Consider the following 21373-nt stretch of genomic DNA (forward strand, 5'->3'; position numbering starts at 1 on the left):
AAAAATTCTAGGACAAGTTTATAAGACCTAAGCACACATGCCTATGGCCTCAAACCCCACTTTAGGTCAAGTTCCAAAATCGCGATTATTAACAGCAGTGGATTTTTGACCTAGTCGTTTTTGACCCAGAATGCATCTAAATGCTTAGCAATGATGCCCCAATACCCCGTCTATGCTTAGTTTTTGTTTTAAAAGTGTAAATTCCTAGTTGCATTTAGAGGAAGTTTCATAGATTCTGGCATTGCAGAGATTGGTTGCTTTGTAGTCAAGTATCGAGGTGTTAAGCGGTGTGCTTTGTATGGTAGTTTATTTTTATCGAACTTCAATAGTCATTGATTGTTTATTTCATAAAAGAATCTTAATATTTCCAGATACAATTTATCCAAGAAGGGAATGTGCACTTGCAATTTGTTGCCTCAAATCTCGTGTGAAGTTTATTGAGTGGGTGGTTCATGTTTTGGTTTCAAAATTGCATTCTTATACAAGATGTTGTGTTAAGTTTTTTCAAATGATTAGTATATGTAAGATAATCTTTGAATTGATCATTGCTTTGTACTCAAGTATCAAGGTGTTAAGGGTGGGTTTTCTATGGTTCTTTATTTTAATAAAATCTCAATAATTTATTGATTGTCTATTCTCATAGAAGAATTTCAATATTTTTAGTTACAGGTTATCCGATAAAATTGCTTACACTTTCAATTTTATTATCTCAAATCTCATAATACCAAGTAGGTTACATCATGTGCTTGTTTGGAACCTTGGGTTGCTAGAACCATCATGATGAAAGAAAATTGTGAAGAACTTGAGCCAAGGAAGGCTTCAAGATTGATAACAATTCACAAAGCATCTTTGACAACGGGTCCCACAACTCTTGGACCATATTTTGAAGGAGCTTTTGCATTTTTCTTTCCATTAACATATTAATTTGTGGCTAAATTAGACCCATGTCCACAACTTTCAAAACAGTTTTAGCATTTTCAAAAACTTTCTATATCTTCTTCCTATATCTTTTCAGTATTTTTAAGTGAACCCCTCCAACTATGAGATTCTACCAAGAGACTTCTCTACTTTTCATGTAGTGATGTGTTCTATTAACACTAGAATGGTAACAGGACACTTTTATGTCCTTGGACACTTTTGTGTCCTGTTAAGTGACCATTTTGCTTGAATTATTTGAAGAGTATGAAAATGAATTTCTAGGTGCTATATATCCACAAAGTTGCCTTATGAGCTGAAAAAAACTTAGCATTTTTTTTGGAGTATCGATCTCACCATTAACCTTACTCTTGCACAACATTTTTGAACCTAAACTATGTGAAAAAACGGGTCCTGTTTTTGGCTTTTTTTCAATTTTTGGCAACTATACCACTCTAAACTTCATGTTTGTGAGGTTTATATGGCTAGAGGTTAGGCCTTCATAGTTCTCAACATGTTTTGATGCTTGTAGGGAGAGCTAAGTGTTAAAATTGAAAGTTATTGCCCATTTACAAGAACTGCATAATCCTGTTTTTTGACCAAAATTAGCACTTTTATGATTTTTTTGGTGGCTTTCTTGATATCCAAATTCAATTTTGATTGTGTAAGTGTAATGTATAACATAAATTTAATCTTCCTTGAGTTTTGGGGGACCTAATATGCTACATAGCATAGTATATGATGATGGTTGAGTTTTTTGATTGTTGAAGAATACGATACATTTTAGAGTAGCAAGTGTAACTTTCTCAATATTGCTAGTTTCTTAGGCCAATTGTGTGTATTTTGTAGGTAGTAACCATATCTAATCCTAGACTACAAACTTGGCTAGATATTGAGTAGTTTCTATGGGTTTCTAGAGGTCATAATGCTAAACCCAGTTTTTTCATGTTTGCTGTATTTAGCACCTTATCATTGTCTCCAAGGTTCCAATTCTAAGAGATCCATTATCCTTTTGACATGCTCCATGGCTCCTTTTGAATCCAAAGGCCTAAAGGGAACCAAGAAAACATGTATATAGTATCTGTATTGAGCGTGACTATAGAAACTTTGATGATAGGTCCGCAAAATGGCAAAAATGTAACTTTTTTGTACCTATTTTTTTGCCCCAAAAAAAATTAGTGAGGTAAAAGCAACCATATGTTTTGGTCACCAACCCATTGAAGTTAACGGGCATTTTATCTCATGTCCTACAAACATCCCCACTCTTATTTATATACAATCAACCGTAAGAAATTGTTGTTTTGGGCAAAATGCACTTGTCCATCAACTTTGGAGGCTTGTAGTGACCAAGTGATGAGAAAAATTACAAGTTTCTTATTTTTTCCATATGTAGTAGTTATTGAACTATAAGCTCATTAAAGGATTTTTCAAAATGAGTGGATCTACGATGGTTTTGGAATTTTTTTTCTAAACCCTGAAAGGACACTTTTATGTCCAGTTAGGTTACCATTCTAGTGTTAATTACAAAGTTTACCAAGAAAATAGGAGTTACAATATTCCCGATTTATCAAAATAATAATCGTTTTATAAGGAGAAAAATGGTGTTCGCGTTAGCTTGCTGCTAATAGTTATTGGTGCAAAAGAAAGACGGCACACATTATCTGTGTGTCGACTATAGAGCACTAAATAGGATCACTATCAAAAATAGGTTTCCCTTTCCACAGATAGAAGACCTATTTGATAAGCCACAAGGGTCGACCTACTTCAGTAGAATTGACCTAAAAAGTGGTTGCCATCAAATAAGGATAGTTGATCAAGACGTTGTAAAAAAGACCGCATTTCGCACTACGTTTGGTCTTTACGAATACATTGTCATGCCTTTTGGCTTGACCAATGCACTAGCCACATCCAACCGCTTAATGGAGAAGCTATTCAAGCCTCACTGAACCTTTACTGGAGTGTTCTTTGAAGATATTATCATCTACTCTAATTCACTAGACAAACACAAGCAACACGTGTAGGTAATATTTCAAGTCTTACAAGAGAATAAACTTTATGTTAATCGAAAGAAAAGAGAGTTTTTCTTACAAGAGACTCAATATTTAGGTCACATTATCTCTCAGGATGGCATCCAAATGGATCCATCAAAGTTAGAGGTAATAAAAGGATGGCCTAATCCAAGGAATCTTCATGAACTAAGAAGCTTTATAGGTATGTGTGCATACTATAGACGCTTCATAGAAAAGTTCTCACTAATAGCAAGACCGATACATGACCTAACAAAGAAAAACGTTAGGTATACATGGTCTTCCAAGGAGAACAATGCTTTTGAAAAGCTTAAAGAAAAGCTTATCTCTCAACATGTGCTTACACTGCCGATCTCTCAAAGCCATTTGAGGTCCGATGTGGTGCTTGTGGTGATGTCGAAGGCTTGACCCTGTTGAGAAAGCTCTAGGCATATATGAAAAGGAAATCCTCGCAGTTTTACATGCCTTAGACTTGTGGAAGCACTATTCACCGGGGACTCCTTTCGTTCTGGAGACGGATCACCAAAGCCTTGAGTACTTCATGATGCAGACCAAGCTCTCCAATAAACAAATGAGGTGGGCAAATTTCCTTTTGCAATCTCATTTTCATATTGCTCACATTGCTGACAAGCATAATCAAGTAGCCGATGCACTCTCAAGACGGCCGAGAGTGAATGCGGTTTTCATAGCAACTCACATTGATCTATCTTCTATGATAGATGAGTATGCTATTGATCCCAATTTTAGAGATGTGATTTCAGCTCTTGCATTAGGGAAGAAAGAGGAAACTTACTTTACAAGATGGTTATCTTCTCTATGGCAATAGACTATGTTTACTAACTCACTACGTGAGAAAGTAATGTATGAATCTCATGCTCCTCCTTATGCGGGGCATAGAGGGATTCAGTCTACCCTAAAAGGGATTGAAACATATTTCGATTGGCATGCCATGAAAGGAAACATACAAGAGTATGTTTCTAAATGGGTGGTATGCCAAAAGACAAAGTCTGATTGATTGAAGCAACCTGGATTGCTTCAACCTTTGCCAATCCCTAATTCACCATGGGAGAGCGTATCCATGGGTTTTATCTTTGGATTACCTAAGTCTATCCATGGGAATACGGTGAGGCGGTATGGGGCAGGCAACAAGAAGAGTGGCCTCCAAGCACTCTTCTAGGCTCCCATGCTGCTCAATTGGGTTGGGTTGGATAAAACAACAAACACACACACAAACCCGCAACCTAACCCTACACAAATTTGGGCACCACCTAGTTTGGATGCGAACTAGGACGCGTAAGAGAGAGAGAGAGAGAGAGAGAAGAGAGAGAGAGAGAGAGAGAGAGAAGAGAGAGAGAGAGAGAAGAGAGAGAAGAGAGAGAGAGAGAGAGAGAAGAGAAGATAGTGCTCGGGCTGCTTTGAAACGTATCGGCAATGATCAAGCAAACACAACTATATATTTAAGAAAGAGAGAGAAAGGGGGAGGGGGTGCTTGTTGCATTAATACTTTCTTACAAATCTGTCATGACAAATCAAAGTGAGATTAGTATTTGTTCAACATAGTTTGCGTAAATTTCACCACAACACATCACAAGAAAAGCCACCCCAATCACTGTCTTAAGGCTAGGGAGTCCTCTCCACCCTGTCGCCCTCTTACAGTATGTGGGATTTATGGCTAGATTGATGAAAACACCAGAGACAAGCTATCAAGAACTTAACAAAAAACACCAAGACACTTACGCATCATTGTTGTCCATTACTTCACGTTGGAAGGGAGACAAAGTATCCAAGCTTAGTCCAAATCCACCCTCCTTGATTCAGCAAATGTTGGGCTTACACTAGTAGGAGAAATGATAGATTTCCTACTCTCTTGAACGATCACTCTCTTCTTACAATGGCATAGAGTTCCCTTGCTAATCCCCTATTACAACACATGCACATGCATAAGACAATGAGCTTCCACTCAAGAGCTCCTTCTAGAGAGGTTGAGCTTGGCTTCTCAAGCTCTTATAGCATAGTGCCTTGCTTATGGCTCCCCCATTTTTGTGCTAGCTACACCCTCCTTTTATAGCAATTTTGAAGGCTAGGGTTACTCCTCTAACCATGGTTGGGTTAGATTTTCAGCAATTTATCTAATTTCTTTTGCTTGGAATTATCAAGAAGTTGGTGGGGAAAGAGAGAGGAGAGAAATGGAGGTGATAGGACTTTTCATAGTGGGTTAGTGTTAGTAGAGTTAGTATTAATTTACAAATGGAATTGGATATTTACAATGGGAGTATCCATGTAGGATACAAATAAAGGAAGAAAAACTCTTAAGAGGTAAGAAAAGGTGGATTTCTTACAAGGTTGATGCTCCAAGTGTCTTGAGTAGGGCCAATTTTGACGTTTGTTGACGGTCCACTAGCTTTGACGGTACATTTTTTCTCCACTCTTGACCTTCCTTGAGAGACAAGGTAATTGAAGCTGAGTAATCAACCACCATGATGCTGTCTTTTAAGAGAAGAGGCTGAATTTTGTGGTTTTTTTGATAGATATGGGTAATTTGGAGGAGGAAAAATGAGACTAGGTGGTCAATTTTGGAATGGAATTGTGTGTGGGAGGTATGAGTTCACCATAGTTTCTATTATTCTTCAAGGTTGAGGAGAAGGTGAGTAGGGTGCAGAGAGGAGTGGTGAGAGAGGTGGGGATGATGAGTGGAGAAGTGTGTGTGAAAGAGGAAAATGATAAAGTGGAAGAGAGAGTGTGGCTGCATAGCATGGGAAAACTGGGGTCCACTAATAAAATCATAGCTCACAGCTCGTAACTCAAAAAAATATGAAAAAATTGGAGGCAAAAGTTCAGCCCACGAGCTACAACTTTTGTTTGTATCACGTTTTCAAATTCGGAGAGCAAGTGAACTTTAAAAATTCAGCAAAACCGACTATTTTTTTCCACTGCACAAAGTCCTTGTGGGGTCCGTCTTTGGATGATTCTTTTGAATACCTCCAAGAGTGAGCCCTCCATAGTGCATGTATGCATGCCACCTACCCTTGACCTTATTTGGTAGGTCTATAATTGAAGATATTGTTGAGATCATGATATAAGTGAATAGTACAACTAAGAAAATCAAATATTGAGGGGTCTAAAAAAATATGTACATGTCAAATATAAATAATATAAGTGGAAAAAATATAAAGGGGTCAAAAGAAATATCTCTCATTATGAGGCTACCATAAAAAGATAAATATTTTTGGTGTTCTAATTTTTTAGAAAAAAAACAAAATAGATGTAGGAAGGGAAAAATCACAATAGTGAAAAAATATACACATAAATAAAACTAGTTTTTTTGGATTTTTGTTGGGGTGGAGTTACACCAAATATAAGAGAAGCTTACATGAAAATATTTCTATATGGAATAAAGAGTATGAAAAATGGTAAGAAAATTGTGGTAATGGTGAGGCAATGTACAGAGCATAAATAACACACACCTAGGTAGAAATATTTAAATAAATACCAAAATAATTATGGAAAAATCTTTTATTTAGGCCCTATATACAAAGAAATATTTACATACGCATGGGCCATAATATACTTATATTTTTATTTTTTTGGCTCAACTAGCCCAATGACTAGCTAATTGAGGGTTTTTTATTTCAGTAAGGAGATATGGGAAAAGTCTCCTAACTCACACGCACCTATATACAGTGAAAGGGTGAGGGTAACCACAGTGTTTGAGTGATTTGATAGGGTGAGATAACTCACTATGGCAATTACAGAGAGCCAAAAAACGGCTATCATTAGCCCTCCCCCAGGATGATGGTATATTCATGTACCATCATAAAGAATCTTTTCCAAAGAGAGTGCTTCAGAGTCCTTGACAAGATCTTCATTGTTTGGCCCCTTGGAATTTTGGTTTGTGTTACACTCATGCTTCATGGAACAATACTTACATGAGATAGTTGCCTTTTGCTCTGGTAGATCCTTTGGTAGAAGGCGACTCAAGTAAGGCTTCAAGCGATAGCCGTTTACCTTTCTGGAGTGCTCTTTCCCATTCAAGTCCATAAGTTGATAGTAACTTGAATTGAAAGCCTTCTTGACTATGTATGGCCCCTACCATCTTGTTTCAAATTTGGCATCAAAACGATTATCGAGTCGATTGTCATACCTTAGCACAAGATCTCCTTCATTGATGCCTTTGTCCTTCAGTTTCTTGTCAAGCTTCTCCTTTGTCTGTGTGGCTTTCCTCTTATAGCACTCATATGCTACTTCTCTTTTCCACTCAAGCTCAGCTAAGGTAAGAAGTCGATCCATCCATGCTTCTTAATCATCTTGTGCTGATTTGCCATGAAGTCGCATTGTTGGAATGTTTAGCTCAATTGGCTGTAAAGCCTCTTGACCATAGACCAAGTGAAATGGTGTGAACTCCATGGATTTCCTATATGTGGTTCGATACGCCCACAAGGCACCATCCAAGAAGTCATCCCACAACTTTGTCTTGTTTTTCACCATCTTTCTAATGATGCCTGCAATGACACCATTAGCTTTTTCTACCAAACCATTTGATTGGGGATAGTAGGGTGTATTGTGACGATGTAGAATGTGAATTTCTTCACAGACTTCTGTGAGCAATCCCTTTCTAAACCCTGGACCATTATCGGAAACAATCTCCAAAGGTGTGCCAAATCTACAACAAATGTGAGTGTAGACGAATTTGCTCATTGTCCTCTCATTTACCTTTGCCACACTTTGTGCTTCCACCCACCTAGTCATATAGTCTACAGCCACTAGAATGTAGAGTTTACCATTTTTTGTCCTAGGCAGAGGACCCATAGCATCAATGCCCCACTTTTCAAAGGGTCCATTTGCAAGCACTATTTGCCTCGGGCCATGCACCAACCTTCTATTTCCATTTATCTGACAAGTGTGACAGCTTTTACACCAATGTTGAACATCCACATGCAAACTTGGCCAAACATACCCCGAAAGCAAAATCTTCTTCACAGTTAATTCTTGGGCAAAATGACCACCACATGCCTCTCCATGAAAACCTTTTAGAATGGCTGCAATTTCCTCGATAGTTGGTACTCGTCTGCACACTTGATCCTTCTCTCTTTGATAGAGGGAGCCTTCTAGGAAGAGATATGCGCTTGCCTTCTTCATGAGTCTCCTCTTCTGAGCCTTCGTGAAGTCTTGTGGAAACTCGCCCTCCAAAATGTAGCTAATAATGGGAGTCAATGAATCCAATCCCTGGTATCTCGGTTGCTTGACAGTTGCTGCCACCATGATGACCTGCACTTCTTTCTTTACACATGCAACGGCTTGTTGTGCAAGTAAATCAGCATCTTCATTTTGTTTCCTAGGAATATGATATAATTGCACCTCCTCAAATTGATTAAATAGCCTACGGATGGTATGAACTTTGGCCCTTAGTCTTTCATTTTTGCATGCCCAAATGCCTAAAATCTGCTTCACAAAGAGAAGTGCATCCCCTTTTACCATGAGACGTTGTATACCATGGCCAATGCATATTTTTAAACCATGAAGTAGTGTGTCATATTCTGCTTCATTGTTGCTAGCTGAACTTGGTAGATTGAACTTCTCTTTCATGACACCTCTCCACTTGGGTTGAGCAACACTAGCCCTCCCCCTGCTTTTCCTGTGGCTCGACGAAAAGCTCCATCAAAGAACAAGGTAAAAGCATTAGGAATACTTTTTTGTGGTGGCAATGGTAGGGTCTTTACTTCAGGCACCTTAATCTCCTTTTCATGCACCCTATAAGTGAGAATCCCTGCCAATTGTGCACGCACACTATCTTCTACCTTGAAAGAGTATTGGAACTCTTGCAACTCCATATTCCACTTTGAGATCCTAGTACTAAGATTCATTTGAGATGACACCCAGGGAACAAATTTTCTGCAGTGAGAATTACAAAAGGTTTTGGTAGCAGGTAGGATCTAAACTTTCTCACCGCAAACATGAGAGAAAGCATCATGAGTTCTGCTTCTGTGTAGTCTCTCTCCAAAGCATTCATGACCCTACTAGCAAAGTAGATGGGTCACATCCTTGTACTGTGGGGATCTTGTTGTAGCAACACAGCACCAATTGTTTCCCTTCCAACACTAGAGCTAACAAAGAATGTGTACTCCCAACAAGGAGGCATGAGTGTTGGTAGCTCTGACAAAATGACTTTAATGTTACAAAAATACTCTTCAAGCTCATCAGACCATGCAAATTCTACTTGTTGTGTCAACTTTTGCAAAGGATGAAGCAACTCCGAGGCTAAGTGAATGAAGCGTGACATATACTTCACCTTCTGAATGAAAGAGATGACCTCCTTAAGACTCTTCGGTGATGGGAGCTCAATAAGAGCCTTTGCCTTTGAAGGATCCACCTCAATGCCTTTATAGGAAACCTTGTGACCGAGCAAGATCACTTCATCCTCACCTATGTGGCACTTGTCGGGGTTGAGTTGACCTCCCATGTCGTAGAGCTTCTTTAAACCTTCTTCTACCCTTTATAGATGCAATGATTTTGAGCTATAAATGCAGAAATCATCAATGAACACCCTAATTGACTTTCCAAAGAATGCTTGAAACACCATGTTCATGAAACGTTGGAATGTTGCAGGAGCATTTGTCAGGCCAAATGGCATGACTCTAAAAGCATAACAACCCCAAGGAGTGATAAAGGTTGTTTTCAATTGATCTTCCAATGCGATACCTATTTGAAAGTAGCCTGAGTAGCCATCACACACAGTGTACTTCTCATGACCAGCTACCTCATTTAGTATCTCATCCTGAAATGGGAGGGGAAAGTGATCTCTTTTTGTTGCCTCATTGAGTGGATGGTAATCCACACACACTCTCCACTTGCCATTTTTCTTAGGAGTGACAACAACAGGAGAGACCCACTCTGAATTCTCCACTGGATAAATGAAACCTGCTGCTAGAAGCTTTCTTACCTCCTTGAGTAAAGCCTGCTCCTTGATGACTCCTAGACTTCGTAGCTTCTGAGCCTTAGGTGTGGCCTCTGGCTTCAACTCAATTTTGTGTTGAACAACATCTACTCCATGCACATCGGTGTAGTCTTTAGCAAAAAGCCTAGGAAAATTCCTTAGCACACATTTGAACTCCTCTCTTTCATCCTTTGTAAGTGTTGTAGATAGCATACCTTCTAGCATTCTTTCATCTTCCACTTTTTGGTTCTCTTGGGAACCTACCTCCTCCAAACCTTGACAAGAGGTCTCTTGGTTGGTTGGCTTAAACCTTACCCCCATGACTTCGATGGAAGACTCCTCTTCAGTAATGCTGCCGCTACTTTCTTCTTCTGAAGTGTTATCGGTCCAACCTTCTTCCGTCTCACTTTGAGATGATTCTTCATGGAGCTCCTCTTGGCGTTGCTCCTTCATGTCAAAGACAACCTTCTTATGATTGTCGTTCCTGCAAATTAGCTTTCCACTCTCCCAATCCTGTAAAGCTCACATTTTCATTAGACATGGTCTCCCTAGGATAAATGGGTAACCATTTTCTTTGGTAGACATGACATAGAAATCCACTGCCTTCTTAATGCCAAAGGCCTCCACAAAAACATTTTTACAAATGCCTACGCACCTAGCCTTGCTATTGTTTGCCATCTTGACCTTAATTTCAGGTGTCTCATGGATGTGCATGCCTGGATTTTGCATGAGTCCCTCTGTCATGATGCAAATTTGTGCACCCCCATCCACTAGACCTTTCCTAACCAATCTCCCTTTTATGTAACAATCTAGCACAGGTGTAATGTCCTCATTCATTTCAGCTTGTGCAATTTTTACAACAGGCACACTCTCTTTCACCTTTCTCCTAGTGCTAATTGCCGTTGTTAAATCCCTCCTAACTTGTGGACATAATGCAAGAAATTGAGGCCATGAAATATCAGGACCCTTACCTCTCATGTCTTCCAACAAGTTGTACGGAGCCATACCATGTCCAAGAGGGACGTCTTGGAGGTTGATACGACATCGAGTCCTCTTAGCTTCCTTGGTCTCCTTTGCCTTCTTTTCTCGTCCATGGTCACTTTGTGATGTAACTCCTTCTTTCTCCTTACCTTTCCCTTGGCCACGCTTAATGCCATTTTCTTCCATGTCAACCTCTCTTGAATTTGTCACCTCTACCACATGCACGTTTGGGTCTGGCAAAGGTGGAACTCCTTCCACTCCTTGTGAAGGTGGTCTTGCTCCATCTGGCCTTTGTATAAGCCGTGGTTGCTAACTAGTTCCTTCACCTGCATTCATCACTGGGTAATTCAAGTTAGGTCTCCCTGGCTCCCCACGGGGCCAAGGAAAATTATACATCCCATGTCCAGACTCACCGCAATTCCAACATTGCAAGACTCTCTTTTTGTTCCGTGAGGAACCTTTCACTACCGTGTTAAAAGATTTTGATAAGAATAGTAGGATTTTTGTAGAATCTTGAACCAATAGGTACTCTCTAGGAGCTCTTAGAAAAAGCCATCCCTATAGTACTACTATCTTCCCTAGTGTCATAGACACACAAATACTCGTGTATATGAATCTCTAGATGAGAAAGACAAATACTTGTAAGAGAAGCCTAACAGCAACAACATTGTCTCCATTTGTAATTATTTTTATGAGGCTGGATTCCTCTATAAATGCAATATAAATATTTCTTTTTGTTAAATGGTGTCGCACTGAGTGAGAGTATTTTATTTAGATTACTGGAGTTTCATACAGATTTGAGAAATATTGTTGATTTTTTTGGATATTCTGATTTGTCTGTAAGATGTTTGAAGTTTCAAGTCTTAATCATTTCACCATGAAGAAATTCATGCAATATTTTGATTTCAGTTTAATCACTAATGGTTATTCTTATTAAGTGGATCATAACCTTTGTCAAGATGTCCTCATTTGGGGATGTTGAATATATATCAATAGCAACATTTCAAAAGTTGAGAAAGCTAAATTCTTGCTTTCTAAAATGTTATTGTTTCCATACTATTCCTATGCCAAGCTTGACTTAGAGAAATGACAACTTGAGATGGAGGTGTATATATAGGGGTGAATTATTATTGATTCTTGTTTCATCATATATATTATAAAGCCTTTGAGTTTCCACCTTTTTGAGTAGTGTTGACAAGTTTTTGGTCTCAAACCTTCTTAATATCCCTATTCATTCGCTATTGGTAGCTATTTATTTGGTATTGTTAAAGATCATACCAATAGCTATCACCTTGTGAACTTAATTGTTGAATTGCGGATTTGATTTTTACTATGTAGCTCATTTGGATAGAGAAAGTGTAAACATAAATTATAGATACATGCATTGTTAACATAGAAGATATGTATCACTCGAACCTATATAACTGCTAATCAAGAAACCTTTGGTCGGATACTATAACAATAGGGGTCACATGTGGTTTTAAATACCAAAGAAATGGCTTAACCAAAACATTTTCAAGAACACGAGGTGAACACAAGGAAGTAAAAATTGGCTCCTTGTTTGGTTGATTTCTAGTGCTAAATGTTCTGAGTGCACAAAATTTGTGAGGCCTTTGACCTTGCGAGTTCACTAAAGTATATGTAACATAGCACATGTGTTCAACAGAAGGGAATTTATATTCTTGTAAAGTTACAGAAACATGTGTAGGTAAGGCCTATAAGGGCTACTTTCAATCCATTGTGGTGAACGCACATGATATAGGAAAATTTGACATAGTGAATACTCCGGACATCAAACACTACAACTCTATCTCATGGCCATACATTAAAACAAAGCCCCTATTTTTCATTTTGAAGCCCCAGAGACCCTCAACAAGAGGGACCACAACGGCGCGTAGAATGCCCATCCAGGCACAAATAGGGACCAAGATATTTCCAAGAACAGGGGATGGACACAAGGAAGTAAAAAATGGTTGATAAGCATGATACAAGGTTTAGGTATCTGCCATTTGGGGGGGGGGGGAGAGGGGTTGCTATGAACACATTAAACTACCCAGTTCTATCTCATGGCCATGTATTAAAAAAAGCTTGTACTTGTCATTTTAGGTGCCCAGGGACCCTCAACAAGAGGGGCCACAAGGGCGCGCAAACTGGCCATCCAAAATTTTGGATGGCCAGTTTGCGCGCCCTTGTGGCCCCTCTTGTTGAGGGTCCCTGGGCCCCTAAAATGACAAGTACAAGCTTTTTTTAATGCATGGCATAATACAATGTTTAGCTATTTGCCATTGTGGGGGGGGGGGGGAGTTTGCTATGAATACATCAATTTGCCCAATTCTATCTCATGGCTATGCATCAAAAAAAGCCTGTACTTGTCATTTTAGGGCCCCAGGGACCCTCAACATGAGGGGCCACAAGGGCGCGCAAATCAGCCATTTTGGATGGCTGATTTGCGCGCCCTTGTGGCCCCTCATGTTGAGGGTCCCTGGGGCCCTAAAATGACAAGTACGAGATTTATTTTTATGCATGGTCATAATTCAAGTGGTAAGTTTTTTTTTTTTTTTTTTAAGTGTTGGACTTTTAGGCTGTTTTCAAGAGCTTCTAGTGTTCAGTTGGCTCTGAATCTGTCTGGGCTTGTCTCACATAAATTTGTTCATCTCGTCGCGCTCTTCGACTATCGTGTGATGCAAAAAAATCATATCCTACTCAGATTTTCCAAAAATCAACGTGCAAGTTGGCAATTTTTTTAAAAAATGATGTAAAACAGACATTTCTTACTTTTTCCTTAATCTACAGGCTCGAACGGGCATTAAAACCATAGAATCTGAAAATACTCAGAGAACCAATGTTTTTTATTGTGTTAAGGACTGCATTTCCTACATACAAAACTTTCTCAAAATCTCACCCTAACACCTTCAAAAGTGGCTTCCAAGGAGTGCCCTCGATCAAAAATTGAAACTGAAGGAAAACAATCAGAATGAACTCCTAGACTGTGTACAAACTTTAAAATAACCAAAATTTCCTTTTTTTAAATTTATTGCTAAACATTTGAAAATAGACCACCCTTAGACTTCCCACAATGATAGAAATCAAAAGGTTCAAAGAGACGTCTGGTGTCACAAGTGCATGGTAGGAATCTAATGGAGGCTTATTCCGTCAAGATCTCTTATACTTTATTATATCTTCTCATGTACAATCTTACCAAACAAAAACCAACTTACACTTTAAATGACTACAGATTTTATTTAATTTATCAAACAATCTAAAATATGGTAGACCTAGAGTGCTCTTACACATCAACAAACAAAAAAGTACAAATTTCTTCTCATTAACTTTGATAAACATACATCTATGAACACTTTACAAGGACTAGTGTGGTCATAGTTCTTACATCCATTCCATGACATGGTATGCTCCTGGGGTGACCTATCACATAAAAATATCTTTGGTAGGAGTGCCCTCATGTTAGGAAAGAGTGTGTTGCTGCTGATGAAAAGTTTTTGCATTCTCCTACTAGGGATCTTCATGTCAGCATAATGATTTTTGGTGTAGTGGGAGCCACATTGCCGCTGAGGAGAGCTTTGTGCCATCGTAAAAGCTTCCTGTTATGCCAGTTCCTTGAGCCATTGTTGCAAACAACGCCACTCAACTAGCATAGCAAGAGGTCACCTTGTAACAAAAACATGTATGAATTCAACATTTGCAAGCTATATAATGAAGAAACTTGTTAAGTATATGTTGTACAAATTTGCAAGTATTTCTATCTAGCTGGGAATAAACAATATAAAAATTATACATTAGGATGAGACTACCACCCCTAATAAGCATGGATTTGAAGCACCTACCTGCAAGATGTAACAAAGAAGACTGTTTTAGCAGAAAAGTGGTGACACTTGGCCTCTCTAACCTGCAGCCTTTCACTATTTGTGCATAAAAGCAAACTTTGTGCCAAGCACTACAAAACAAGTAGAGGAAACACCTTAGACTTCAAAGTTTATGATAAGAAGAACACAATCAAAAGTAAGAAGTATATTGTTACCTTGCATAAAGGGGTGTTTTATTCAAATATGTGATGGTATTGGCAAGATATTGAAGAATCGTCAACATTCATCTCACCGATGGTACGACATTCCTGGGATGACCTCTGCTCACCCTCACGTGCAGCCTTCGATGCAAACGTTGCGAACAAGCAAATATGTATGCATACGATTTGTGATGTCCTTGAGCACCATGGTAGCTGTTGCATGAGGAAGCAAAGGATGAAAAGAGAGAGGGGGGAGGGAGAGAGAGAGAGAGAGGAAACATGGGTAGTGGGGAGAAGACAAGGGGTAGAGGGGGAGAGAGAGAGAGAGAGAGAGAGAGAGAGAGAGAGAGTGAGTGGAGAAGGAGGAGAGAAGGGGGCAGGGAGGGAGAGGGAGGAACATGGGAGGAGAGAAGGGGACAGTGGGAGAGAGGGAGAGAGGGGAGGAGGAGGAGAGAAGGGGCAGGGTGGGAGAGGACAGGGAGAAAGCAGGGAGGAGGAAGAGAGAAGAAAGGTTTTTTTTTTTGGGGGGGAGTTTTTTTTTGAAAAATTGGACTTTTAGTGCTTGTAAGTTTAAAAAAATGTCAAAAAATACTTTTTTGATATGGATATATGTTGGGGGAAAGTTTTAAGTCAAAAATAAGTAAAAATAAATTTTTTTAAAAAAAGTCAAATTTTGGCTCTTAGTGATCCACGTTTTTGATGATGTGGCCACACCTCTTTACTCCCTTCACTTCCTCAAGAAGTTTTACGCGCTACCAACTCCTCTCTATTGTAGAAAAAAACACACTAGTATTGATAATAGTGAAAATCGCTACACTATGTACATGTTGTCCTACCTGTACACATGTGGGCCCCACGTAACCACCTGGCTATGAAAATTGGGTAATCCTTTATTCGATGCACCATGCATGTATATGTACATATGCGCAATCCCTTGCTCAAACAAACTCCTGACATAATTTGCCCATCCCCTAGCCTGCTAGATCATTCATGATCAGCAGCAGCAAAGAGAGATATGAGACTCGCCGCATCACAGGTCTCCTCATCCTTCACACACATTGCTTGCTCCACAGACAGCTCATCTTGCTCCACCATCATCAATCTAGCATGATACAATTTAAGACGCAATCCATTTACCCTTGACTTATGTAGAACACCATCCAGGTTAGCCAGCTGATATGTGCCATTTGGAAAACACTCCACTACCTTGAAAGGGCCTTCCCACTTAATTTGAAACTTCTTTTGGAAGGTGTTGTCCAGCTTACTGTTGTAGCACAAAACCAAGTCATGTTTCTTGATACCCTTACTTTTAACCTTTTCATTTATCTTTGCCAAAGCCTTATCCTGCATCTGCCCATAATGCTCCAATGCGCTCATCCTATCCAACTGGACCTCTTGTAACTGCAAGAGCCTCTCTTTGAATGCATCACTAGGCGACCCAAGCAACTTCTCTAACATCTTGACCGCAGGCAACTCTACCTCCACAGGCAATAGTGCTTCCTTTCCATACACCAAATGAAATGGAGTAAACCCTGTACCTGTCTTCACCGAAGTACGGTAAGCCCATAATGCACTAGGCAATTCCAAATCCCAATTCTTTCCTTGGTGCTCTGTCACTTTAGAAAGAATTTGTACCAACTCACCATTGAATCTTTCATTTAAGCCATTACACTGCGGGTAATAAGGAGTGGTATGTTGGTGCCTAATCTTCATCTTTGTGCATAAGAAGTCTAGCAGTTTAGCTCTAAATCCTGGGCCCTTATCTGAAAGTAGCTCTAATGGCACCCCAAACTTGCAACATATTTCATCATACACAAATTTTGCCACATCCTTTGCACTGATCTGTTTTACTGCTATAGCCTCTGCCCATCTAGAGAGGTAGTCCACTGTCGTCAAGATATAGCTTTTGCCCCTGCTTGTGATAGGTAACGGGCCTATTGCATCAATCCCCCACTTTTCAAACACATCAAACGCCATAATGGTTTTTCGTAGCTCTGGCTTCAACACTCTCTTCCCAAATGCTTGACACCTATTGCAAGACAGACACCAATGGTGAACATCCTTGTGCAAACTAGGCCAGACATACCCCTCTTGCAAAATCTTATGCAAGGTGATCTTTAGAGCAAAATGGCCACCACATGCGCCTTCATGATTCTCTTCCAACACTCTGTAAAGCTCCTCCCGCCAAGGTACACGTCTCAACACGAGATCAGCCCCTTTCATGTATAAGACATCACCAATCAATTTGTACCTGTATGCTCTACGCACAAAGCCATACTTCTTAGACTTCTGAATCTCCGTTGGAATGATTCCTGTTAGCAAAAACTCCTCTTCTTGAGCCAAACTTTCCCGGCCATGATAAAGAGGTAAATTGGTCCTCAACACGAATAGCTCCCCAATCATGCCTTGAGCTGCTTCATGTGCCTCTCCATTTAGAGCACGTTCAATGTGTCTGATGCTCCATGCTTCAAACTTTTTTAACAGGCCTTTAATTCTAAAGCACATTTCCTTCAATCAGGTGTTCTTGCTCTTCCACACACCCAGCACTTGATTCACCACTAACAAGGCATCACCTTTTATGCTCAACCTTCGAACCCCATGCTTCAAACAAATGTGTAATCCGGCTTCCAATGTAGCATATTCAGCCTCATTGTTACTATGCGCATCCAATTTGAACCCTCTCTTGCATACTAGCTTCCCCTCTGGATCATAAAGTGCTATACCCCCTGAAGCTGCATCATGGCTCTTTTTATATGAACCATCAAAGAACAACACATGTGCATTGCTGATCTGTGGAACTTCTTCAACTGCCTTTCTCACCACCTCTTCCTTAACAATAAGGGGATTCTCCTTGTAGGTCAACAAATCAGCTAGGGTAGCCCTTGTACTATCTTCCACTAGAAAAGAGAACTCAAACTCTTGCAGCTCAATTACCCATTTCTTCACCACATTTGACATGTTAGTACCATTAATTAACTGTGGCAAAAAGGCATAACTCGTGAAGAAAACAAAAGGCCGTGGTAGCAAGTAATGACGAAATCGTCGACAAGCAAATATTACACTGGCCATCACTAGCTCTACTTCCGATAATTTTCTCTCCGCTACCAACTTCACTCGGCTTGCACAATACACTGGCCTCATATAATGGCTGCCCTTCCCCTTTTGCAATAGCATGGCTCCAATGGCATCATCCTCTACTGATGGATTTACATAAAAAACTTTCTCCCAATCAGGAGCCTGCATGGCTGACAACCCCCTAACACCTCTTTCACCTCTTGAAACACTTCTTCACACTTGTCATCCCATTGCAATGGATCATGCTTTGCCACTTGCTGTAATGGATAAAGAAGCTGCGAAGACAATGGAATAAACCGTGCCATGTACTTCACTTTGTGTATAAAGGTTGCCAATTGCTTCGTACTCGTAGGTGATGGAAGAAGAATAATAGACTTAACCTTGTCTAGATCAGCCTCAATGCCATTTTCTGACACCATGTGGCCCAATAACTTCACCCTTGGCTGTGCTAGAGATTTCTTTGGATTTAGTTGTCCTCCACATTCATCATATCGAGTCAATACCATCTGCAGCTTCTCATGGTGTTCAGCCCTACTGCTATAAACACAGAAGTCATCCATAAAAGCTTTAACACAACTACCAATGAATGGTTCCAACACCCAATTTGCTCTCTCTTGATAGAAGGAAGGTCCATTTGACAACCCAAATGGCAATACTGTGTAGCAATAGCAGCCCCATGGCGTAATAAAAGTTGTCTTTGTGCGGTCTTTAAGAGTAATCTTCAATTGAAAATAGCCTAAAAAACCATCACACACACTGTACCTCTCATAACCTGCCACTGAATCTAAGATCTGATCGATGAATGGAAGAGGATATGGGTTCTTCTTAGTGGCTGCGTTTAAGGGTTTAAAATCCACACAAATTCTCCACTTCCCATCCTTCTTTGGACTGACTACAACTGGACTCACCCATTCTGTGGTCTCCACTGGAACTATGAACCCTGTCTTCAATAACTTGTCCACCTCTTCTCGCAAGGCTTCCATTTGCTCTTGACCCATCCTTCTTAGCCTTTTCCGCACTGGCTTAGCTCCTTCTTTCAGCTCTATATGCATCTCTTCGCCCTTGAACCCTCTGATCTCTTCATATGAAGTAATGAACAAATAAGGAAAACTAGCCAGCATGTGCAAATATATATCCTTCTCCATAGTTGAGATGTCTCCACTGATCATTTGTGTCATCAATTCCTGCTTCTTTGACAACTCAACCTTGGTTTGCATCAGCCCTTCAATCACTTCATAAGGCCCTTCACTTTCATCTTCAACCTCATTCGAAAATGCAACTAAACCAAACTCCTGCATTTCTTTGTCCATCAAAAGAAATGCAACATCAGCATCCTCATCACTGTTGGTAGTGCTATCACTGTCCTCATCTGTCACCGTGGAAGAGTCTTCATCACTAGACTCATCCTCATCTTCATAAAGCTCCTCTAATCGTTTCCTTGTGTCCATATTATAAAGCTTCTTGGTACATGTCTTTCCATAGAGGCTAATCGTACCATGTCGCCAATCTTGAACAGCTCCCACTGCACGTAACCTTGGTCTGCCCAGTATAATAGGATATGCTCCCAACCTTGCTGGCATCACATGAAAATCAACCAATGCCTTTGCATCATATGCCTCCACTTCTAAGCTCTTTACAACACCCAAGCATTTTACTTTTTGATGGTTTGCCAATCTGATCCGAAACCTTGACACCCCAGCCACTGTGAGACCCATCTTCTCAACGCATGAGTGTGTTATGACGCATATTTGGGCTCCGCCATCCACATAACCTTGTCCCAAATTTTTCCTTTTATGCCACACATCTACTATTGGACAAATGTCTGGTAGCTCGTCCATTGCCAACACCTTCACTGAACCTCTCTCTAGCTCTTTCTCCATTGGGTTAACCATCCTCTTCCACTGTCGCTTTAGCTTAGGCACCATCTCTATAAGCTGCCCAAAAGTAACATCTGCCTTCCTGCTCGTCAGATCCTCCTTCAAGTCATAGATTAATTGCCCATCCCCTAGTGGAAAATCTGAAACATGAAACTTTCGACGAGCTCTCCTTTTCCTCTTGGCCTTGACATCCTCGCCTTCATGGCTCTTTCCTTTCTTCTTACTAGGACTTGGGGCACTTCTTCCTTCCTTTTCCTCTGTGGTCCTCTTCCCAATAGGCATCACTAATGTATCCTCTAGCTTCGATGCCTTCTCCAAGGTGACTACACTTAGCACTTTTGTCTTCCCTTTTTCCTCCTGGGTCAGTCCACTGGTTCCTTCGTCTCCCTTAATTTCGATGCCATAATCATTTGACCTAGTTAGCACCTGTCTTGGCAATGGATACATGTCTCCCCCCATCCTTGGTGGCTTATCACATTGCGGGCTGATGTGACCCAACTCTCCACAATTATAACATGTGGGCGTCTGCCTCCAAAACCTACCATTGCTTTGTCCAACACCATTCCTAGGCCTTTCTTCACCTCCTGGCTGATTTGCAAACCGCCCTCGACCTCGATTATTTCCCACTTGACCTAGCATGTTTAGGCTGAGATTCTTCATCAAATCAACCACTTGCCTCATGTCTTGCCTTAGGCCATCATCTTGCACTACTGTAGTGACCACTGTTGGCATAACCTGAGTAGTAACAGGAACCACTGGTTCATGATGAACCCCTGACATACGACCTTGTAAAGAGTCCATAGGCTGAAATTCAGACCTCATGGGCGAAGACTCCACCCCTAACTGGCTCATTTTCCTCAGCTTCCACTCTTTGTTCCTTGCTACCTCTAGTGCATCTTCATATGTCCTAGGCTTCTTTAGCTCCACTCTCCAACGTATATTCTCCCAAAGACCAGCTAAGAACCTGTCCTTCTTCATCATGTCAGGCGGGGGTACCTGTGGTGCTAAGGCCTTGCACATTCGCTCCCATGCGAATGAAAACTTACGTATGTACGCATCTACTGGCTCACCTTCCTTTTGCACCAAAGCCTGTACTTCTTGCCACACTTTGTCAGGATCTTCTATCTTCACAAACTCCACTTCCAACCCATGTTGTAGATTGTCCCAACTCAACTTTAAAGGTGGATCAGCCAGACGCAACTCCTCGTCAAATGCTTTGGACCAAGCTCGTGCATCACTCTTCAAACAAATTTGGAGAAGACGTAACATTTGCGCCGGTTCATGAATCTGGTTGCTAATGCAGGCAACCTCCATCTTTTCCAGAAAGTCCTCCACATCTTCATTACTTCTTCCATAAAACTCTGGATAAGAGAAAGCCATGGCTAGAGGACCCCTTCAAACACACGTGCAAGAACCCAAAACTTTTCACTATCCAATCCCCAGAAACTTCAATGGAGCTCAGCTTTAGATGAGAACAAACACATGCACATCAAATGAGTTTTCATAGTTGTTCATCGGAATTACAACAGGCAAAGGACATTCCAGG

This window comes from Adiantum capillus-veneris, chromosome 14 (assembly GCF_014529385.1).
Source record: "Adiantum capillus-veneris isolate H3 chromosome 14, ASM1452938v2, whole genome shotgun sequence".
Taxonomy (NCBI): Eukaryota; Viridiplantae; Streptophyta; class Polypodiopsida; order Polypodiales; family Pteridaceae; genus Adiantum; species Adiantum capillus-veneris.